This window comes from Pyxicephalus adspersus, chromosome 11 (assembly GCF_032062135.1).
Source record: "Pyxicephalus adspersus chromosome 11, UCB_Pads_2.0, whole genome shotgun sequence".
NCBI lineage: Eukaryota > Metazoa > Chordata > Amphibia > Anura > Pyxicephalidae > Pyxicephalus > Pyxicephalus adspersus.
The window spans coordinates 5641986-5649343 of record NC_092868.1 but is presented as its reverse complement, the minus strand read 5'-3'; the positions used below and the strand labels follow the sequence as shown (position 1 = coordinate 5649343).

Below are 7358 nucleotides of genomic sequence, written 5' to 3'. Positions count from 1 at the left end.
GTGAAGAGAGTTACCCTAAGGGCCCACCCTCTATGAGCTTCCTGCTTTTGCAGTTCTAAAAAAATGAAATTAAACTGAAAGTTACATTTGACTGTTTATTCAAGCATTGGAAATCAGTGTTATAGGTTGTGTTTTCTGAGCACAGATGGAGTGAAGACATTACAAACTTGGCTATTAAGTTATTCCCGGAAAAAAAAACTTTTCTGACTTTTTAGCATAAAGATGAACTTGCAGATGGCTGAATGCGCAGATTAGGTGCAGAGCGCCTTAAGAAAGTATTGAAATCTTCATTCAGTACCCCATACAGAAATGTATTTTACATCATTTTGCAAATGTATTAAGGAAACTAAAATATTACATTTACATAAGTATTCAGACCTTTTACTCAGTACTTAGTAGAAGCACCTTTAGCAGCAATCTCAGCCTGGAGTCTTTTTGGGTGATGATGTTACAAGCTTTGTACACATAGATTGGGGGATTTTTTAGCCGTTTTTCTTTGCAAATCCCCTTTAGCTCAGTCAGGTTGGATAAGGACTGTCAGGGGACAGCAATTTGTTTTGGTTTATCTTGATATGATTCGTTAGGTTGAAGTCAGGGCTTTGGCTTGATCACTCTAGGACATTCACACAGTTATCCCTGAGCCACTCCGGTGTTGTCTTTGCTGTGTACTTTGGGTCATTGTAATATCGGAAGGTGAACCTTCAGCCCTGTCTGAGTTGTAAAAGGTCTGAATACTTACATAAATGTCATATTTCAGCTTCTTTTCATCAATTTACAAAATTGTCTAAAATTCTATTATTACTTTGTCGGTATAGGGTACTGATTGGACATTAATGAAAAAAAAAAAAAAAAATAGAATGTAAGCGATTGTAGCATCAGGTGCTGCAACATAACAAAATTAAAAAAAGTGAAGGTGGTCTGAATACTTTCTGTATGAGAGATGTGTTACCTGAGAGATGTGGACTATTGTAATGTGTTAAGTTTACTTTATTAGTTATTTAAAGAAGTTAAAATGAAGTTATAATTCCACATTCACAAATTCTGAGCAGGCAGTATTTTTGGGGAAGGGCCATGTAGGTGTAAAGCTGGCCCAAGCCCTACAGTGAGGATTTTTGTATTTATCTGCTCTTTTTTTTTTCTCATGAAGACCAGCACTGCATAGTACTTTATAACTGCATAGTATCTTTATTTTACTCTCATTTCCATGTGCAGCCATCTGTATCAGAGGTAACGCATTCACTTCCTCTATTGATGCTATCAATATCTAAGTTTAGCTATGAAGCTTATTTCCTGACATTTTCTCTGTTCTGTATGATTCTGTGTCAACAACGTAATGATCAGATCCAAAAGAAAATTGTATGTCAAGCCAAAAACTATTTTCTTAGTTTTTGGTATGAATGATTTCCCTGTGTTTGGGGTGGTATCAAAATGTTTTATGTTCAAAATACATTATGTTATCAAAATGTTTTGGAGGTTCAAAGGGTTCTCCTTCATCATTGGTTTTCCTTTCAAGCAAACTACATATTTAATGAAAATTGTTCCTATTGAAACTGGATGAACTGGATGGTTTTGATTAAAAAGGTTTTTCCATGTATATATAAAGTAAGAAAAAAATTATAAGTCATTGAATCATCAAGGGAAAGGTAGAGAGTTTGATTTTAAACACAATGTTAGTCTTTATCACTAATTAATGAGATATATTGATTTAGTTGGATGTATAAGTAAGTTTTCAGGCTTTACTAATTGTATTGCCTTGCAGCCCGTGTCTAGCCCGGGGACTTGGAGAAGTTTTGTGGAGTCACAAGACCAGAAGGGACACACTGATGCTGAGAGTCTTGGATCAGAACCCCTACCAAGGAACTGGTTACTTATGGAGAATATTGGATGTCCGGTTATGAGCTAGTTGGAAGGACACAAAACCTTCCATTGTTCAAGTAAGAGTGAATTCTAATAATCTTTATTTAATCTTTAATCTTTATAATCTAGGACGAGTAAGAACTCCTATTGTCGGAATACTGTTGTTGCTTTTTTTAGAAATTTTCGCCTGGGGATTCAGCTAGTAACATTTCTTGTGCCAGGGTGACAACACTAACTCCCAGCATTGTATCTATAATGGAGCAGTGTTGTCACTCTAAGCAGGTTACATCAGACCCCTTCCAATATTTCACTTTTATTGATTAATTCATTTTATTGTAATGTCCATAAATCCAAAGCCTTGTACCTCACAAAATTTGTGAGACCTCTGTGGAGTAGAGATTATCCTTTAATTTGGTGCTAGGAGAAAATACAATATTTAGGAGTGCAAATTAACAAAAACCCCTATAAATTGTACTCTCAGAACATAGAACCGATCTTTCGAGCTTTTACTGAATAATTGCTTAACTGGTCCAAATTGATGCTTTCATATTTTGATGGAACTGGTTTAATAAAAATCCTTGTTTTCCCACGGTTTCTCTATATCCTCCAAGCCATGCCCCTAGTAATTAAAAAATCTGACATTAAAGCTTTCAACAAATCGTTTTCTGAATTCATATGGGGAGGTAAACGTGCCAGATTAAGTTCATGTGTATTGCAGCAACAGACACGAAATGGAGGAGTAAACTTTCCTGATATAGAATTATATAATGCTCCATCCATTTGGAGATAAATCAAAGATTGGCTGCGTGACACAGATGTATATGCTGATTCCACACTACATTAACAATTTATACTTCACAATAAAACATGTTTTACATCTGCATAAAGAAATATTACCAGAAGAAGTGGTATCAATTTCTATATTGTTTTCTTGTTGAACAATATGACACAGGATTGGGGGGAAAACAGTGTCTGAATAGTCACTCCTGTCTTTTTTTTTACTATATTGGGGTAACCTGGATCATCTACACTTAGTCTATTTCTCCTTATTGTAGAAGTGGCCAACTTTCCATGCTTTGACTGTTATGTCACTGGTGGATAGAAACTCACAGCGACCTCTCCAGTTTGAAATAGTAGTAACTAAATATCCCATTTTGAGATCTGTGGTATATATTTTCTGCAGCTACAGTCTAACACTTCGCCAGTATTGAAATCTCTATCAGCCAGGGATTGGAAAATCCCTTGGATATTTTATTGTCCAAGGAAAACCATTTTAGAAAAGCACTAATGGAAAATTACAAAACAATTACATTGGACTATTCTACTAGGAGAACAGGTCTGGTTAAATGGTCTGATCATTTTCTAAACAAAACAGCCGATGATATTTTAATAGCATTATCCAGTGCATGATAAGTACTCCCCTCAGCAATGTAAAGGGAAATGACCCTTAGACTTTATCATGGGGTGCATATTTCTCTGCAGCGGGCATATTAGATGGGCTATGCCCCCACTTATGATTACATAAACCCAAACCACCAACTCTTGGGCTTTTCATGGAGAAATTGAGTTATGTTTTTCGAATGGCTTGGATTGAAAAAATGCAGGAAGCAAAGTTTTTTGAAATATGGGAGTCTTACATAGACACCCAATCTCTTTCAATAAAATGCCACCTCAAACACACTTTTGAACACACTTCTTGGTATACTTTGAGAGTGCTAGATAATAATCCCCCTATGATCCTAGAAGATATGTAAATGGAAGCTATGGCCACTATAAATAATATTGTGTAAATTCATATCATCTACAGTGTTGTCTTTTTTTGCCTGCTTGATTTTTCTATTTATTTTATTCATGTTTTTTTTTATCTGTATATTTTGTATTATGTGACATAGTTAATATAAGTGCTAAATAATAAACAACAAACACCTGCTGTCGGTATATACTAACAGAGGGGCACAATACTTGTAAAAATCATGAAACATAGATAAACATGAAAAAATGTACATCATACTAAACAGTAAATAAGCAGTTGCATTTTTAAAGCATTTATGTAAAGGGGTATATATCTTTTCTTGATCAATTAGCATCCCTCAGAAGATGTAGAAGATAATTGAAGCGATTCGACTACATCAGCAGGATCATCATATAATAATAATAACTTAATATACCCGTAACAGAAAATTTTTAATTTAGCAGGTTTCAGTAGGGAAAAACAAATGCCCATATCCACCAAGTGTCTACAGACTGGAGCAAAATGTTTCTGCTTTTGTTTCACAGCAACAGAGTAGTCCTGGAACATCAAACTCTTGTTACCCTTCAAGTGAAAGCCACAGAGTTCTCTGTACGCTCCAAACACAGCTTCCTTGTCAGCATAGTGAAAGTACTTAGCTTAGCGGACGTTGGGTCATGGACTGACCCTCTGGGCCTATTTGATAGGCTCTTTCAATACTCCATAGAGAACTAGGTGCAAGGTTCAATTCTTTCATCAAAGGGGTTGTAGGAAATTGAACCAGATCATGGCCTTTGTATGATTCCGGTATGCTAATAAAGTGCAAAGTGGACCTTCTGTTACGATTCTCCAAGTCCTCTAATTTGGTTTCCATGGAGGTAAGTATGGTATCTTGAGCAGCAGCTTTAGTGTTAGATTGTAAAAGCTGGTTCAACAAGTCCCGAATTGTAAAGTATTAGAAGGGTGCCTTTGTGCAGAGTTGAGCAGCGTGCTTTGAATCCAAGATGGCCACCGACAACCATATGGCCAAGACAAACAGTGCCGGCTCCGGGGTGTTGTGCAGCGGAGGAGCCGCTTGTTTTAAGCCCTGATTCGGATTGATTACTCCCTGCAAAGGCCCTGTCAATGGTAAGTTGACAATTATTCACAACAACTTCTGAGGTATAGTAAAAGAACCAAGGTTTTATTCACGCGTGGGAAACTCACAACAGACAAGGCAATAGAGGTTGGGACTGTCCTTTCCTCTAAAAAAATGCATGTTGCATTTTATTGGCTAGAGATTTAAAGGTTGAACTCACCTACATTGAATGCCTGCTTTCAGTTCATATGATTGATCTAAAACCAACATCTTTACTCAAAGCTTCCCTGTTTTTTAGCAAATCAACCCCAATATGTTCCTAGGGGAGGGCCACGTGAAACCTTTTGGTGTTTTTATTTCATTCTCTGACAGCTTCCGACCACTTCTCTAGCCTATAAAAGTTTTCTGAATCATTGTAAATAATGCAAATTGGGCCTGATTTAATAAAGTTTCGAGACAACAGACTATTATAGAAGAACTTGGATAATGGATTTCTTCACTAATAGTTAACAGATTACAAATGTTTTCCATCCTGCTCCTTATCCATTCCATGTTTGTAGTTTACTTTCTCCAGTCTTGGGGAACTTTATTAAATCAGGCCAATTATATGTTGTCCTTTAGGGATATCAGGACCCCTATATTTTGTGGACCCCTATACTTTGTAACTTGACAACCATTAAAGTTCAAATTATAATAAATCCAAGGTCAGAAAGGTACCAAAATGCCTTTTGAGATCTTTGTCACTTTCTCTCTCTGCAGTTAAACTGATACCACAAAGAGATTTATCTGTCTTTCTTTTAACTAAAAATTAAATTGAACCCAATAGATTGTGTCTTATTCTTCTGTTCTTACTCTATTGTCAAGGTTTTGCAAACTTAGTTGGTGTAGGGATCTACATACAACCATGGCAGGTGCTCTGTGGCTAATAGCCAAAGTGGGTGCATAGAGACTGGAAATCTCAATAATACTAGATGGTGCTGATTGCACCCCAGCACCTGTGTTGTAGCATTCTGGAATGCATGGCAACATAGGGTAGTTTATTATGTTCACATTTTATAAAACACAACACACTAACGCACCCCATTGGCATCTTCCACGGTCCTCCAGTGTCCTGCCATCCACAAGCCGCCTCCCCTTCATTGATCTGTCCCCCCACAAGTGGGCCGTTCCCACTGGGAATTCCTGGTGGCTTTGGTGTGTACAGCTGTCACTAGGGGGGCAGTGGGAATTTCAGATTATTTGGTATTGCCTCCAATACAAAATAACTGTAATAAATGCAATACACTAAAAAAGTACATTGTCCTTCATGAAAATGTAAATGTAACAAATGTAAATGTAATGTAACAGAATATGATAATAGTACGAGTATAATAAGTTTGGAACACAAAAGCATGTCGAATTTTATTATTAAATTTATTGTAAAGTTTATTTTTTAAAAATTGGCCACAGCAGCCCCTTTATTAACATCAAGACATAATATCAACCAACAATTTATTTGGTACACATTGGTCCATGAAAGTCACCCATCTTTCTTCATCATCTCGCTGACTCCGCTCCACCATCAGGCCCCCAGACGCCCATACACCCCCACAGGGACATTTAGCGGATCTCCCTTGTCAACTTAGCCTCCACAACAACCAAGTGTTATGCAAGGCCAACCTTACTGTCAAAAACCCAAAACCTTTCCTTTTTGTGCCCCCATTTTCCATTACCCCACCTTTTACTTTCATGGACCCCACCAAAAAACATGCCCAGCCGGCTGCTATGACAATACCCCCCCCCCCCAAAGCTCAAACGCTTAGGGAGGGAGGGTGGGAGCGTTAATACCGAAAAACTTTCTTAAAATGCTGCCCCCCACCCCTGGGACCCCTCCTTTTAACTTCTATCATCCATCCTTCCCCTTTTTTTCACCCCCCAATCCCAAAACTCCATTTTCCAGCACTTTCTAAATTTCCTCCCCCTTCACCTCCCCCTTTCTTTTTTTTTTTTTTTTTTTATAATGAACTTTTAACTCTGCTTGCTCAGCCTTATCTACTCCCCCTGTCACGAGGCCCTTCGCCCATCTTTATGCTTCAGGCCTGCTTTTTCATGATATTCTGAATGACCATAAAGAAGATGAGTTTATCACACTACAGAATTTTGCAAATTGAGGGAACACCATGGTTGGAAGCTCCTTAGTAAATATAAGAGTGAGTGCTTATCATTTAATTTATCTCTAGATGGGTCACTGATTGATAAAGAGACCTGGCATAAATAACCTCCTGGGTGTTTCACTGATGTCTGGATTTCTGTACCAAAAGGGGGTACACTGTATTTCATGAAATTTTTTTGAATTTGCCTTCTTTCCATGGGCACACGCACCAACGTCATCAGGAATTGCCGAAGGACGCGTACGCAAATGCCAAAGGAAAGGAGAAGACGGGCATCCAACGCTGGAGACAGGCTTCGACGCAGGAGAACTCTGTCGGAGGACAGGATCCAATGACAACACACTGGAGGATTCCAGTGACACCAGGTACTGTATATACCCATGTAAAAGTCGATATGTGTATATGCCGAGCTACCTATTGTTAGCATGGAAAATATGAATAATCGATTGATTCGTGTATAGGCCGAAGGTGGGAAATGCTGCCACTACTGGCAAGTTTCAACATTGAAAATAAATACCAATAAAATTGCATAATACAGCCATTA

General features: G+C 37.8%; 1 protein-coding gene across 1 annotated transcript in view; it reads left to right on the top strand.

The window, feature by feature from the left end:
• The first annotated feature begins 762 nt into the window (after positions 1 to 762).
• Positions 763 to 7358, top strand: part of LOC140341332 (B-cell receptor CD22-like) — a 57302-nt gene continuing 50706 nt past the window's right edge. The window contains exons 1-2 of the transcript XR_011922847.1: positions 763 to 1227; positions 1760 to 1934. The gene's annotated coding sequence lies outside the window, so the exon portion shown is untranslated. The remainder of the gene's footprint in view (positions 1228 to 1759; positions 1935 to 7358) is intronic.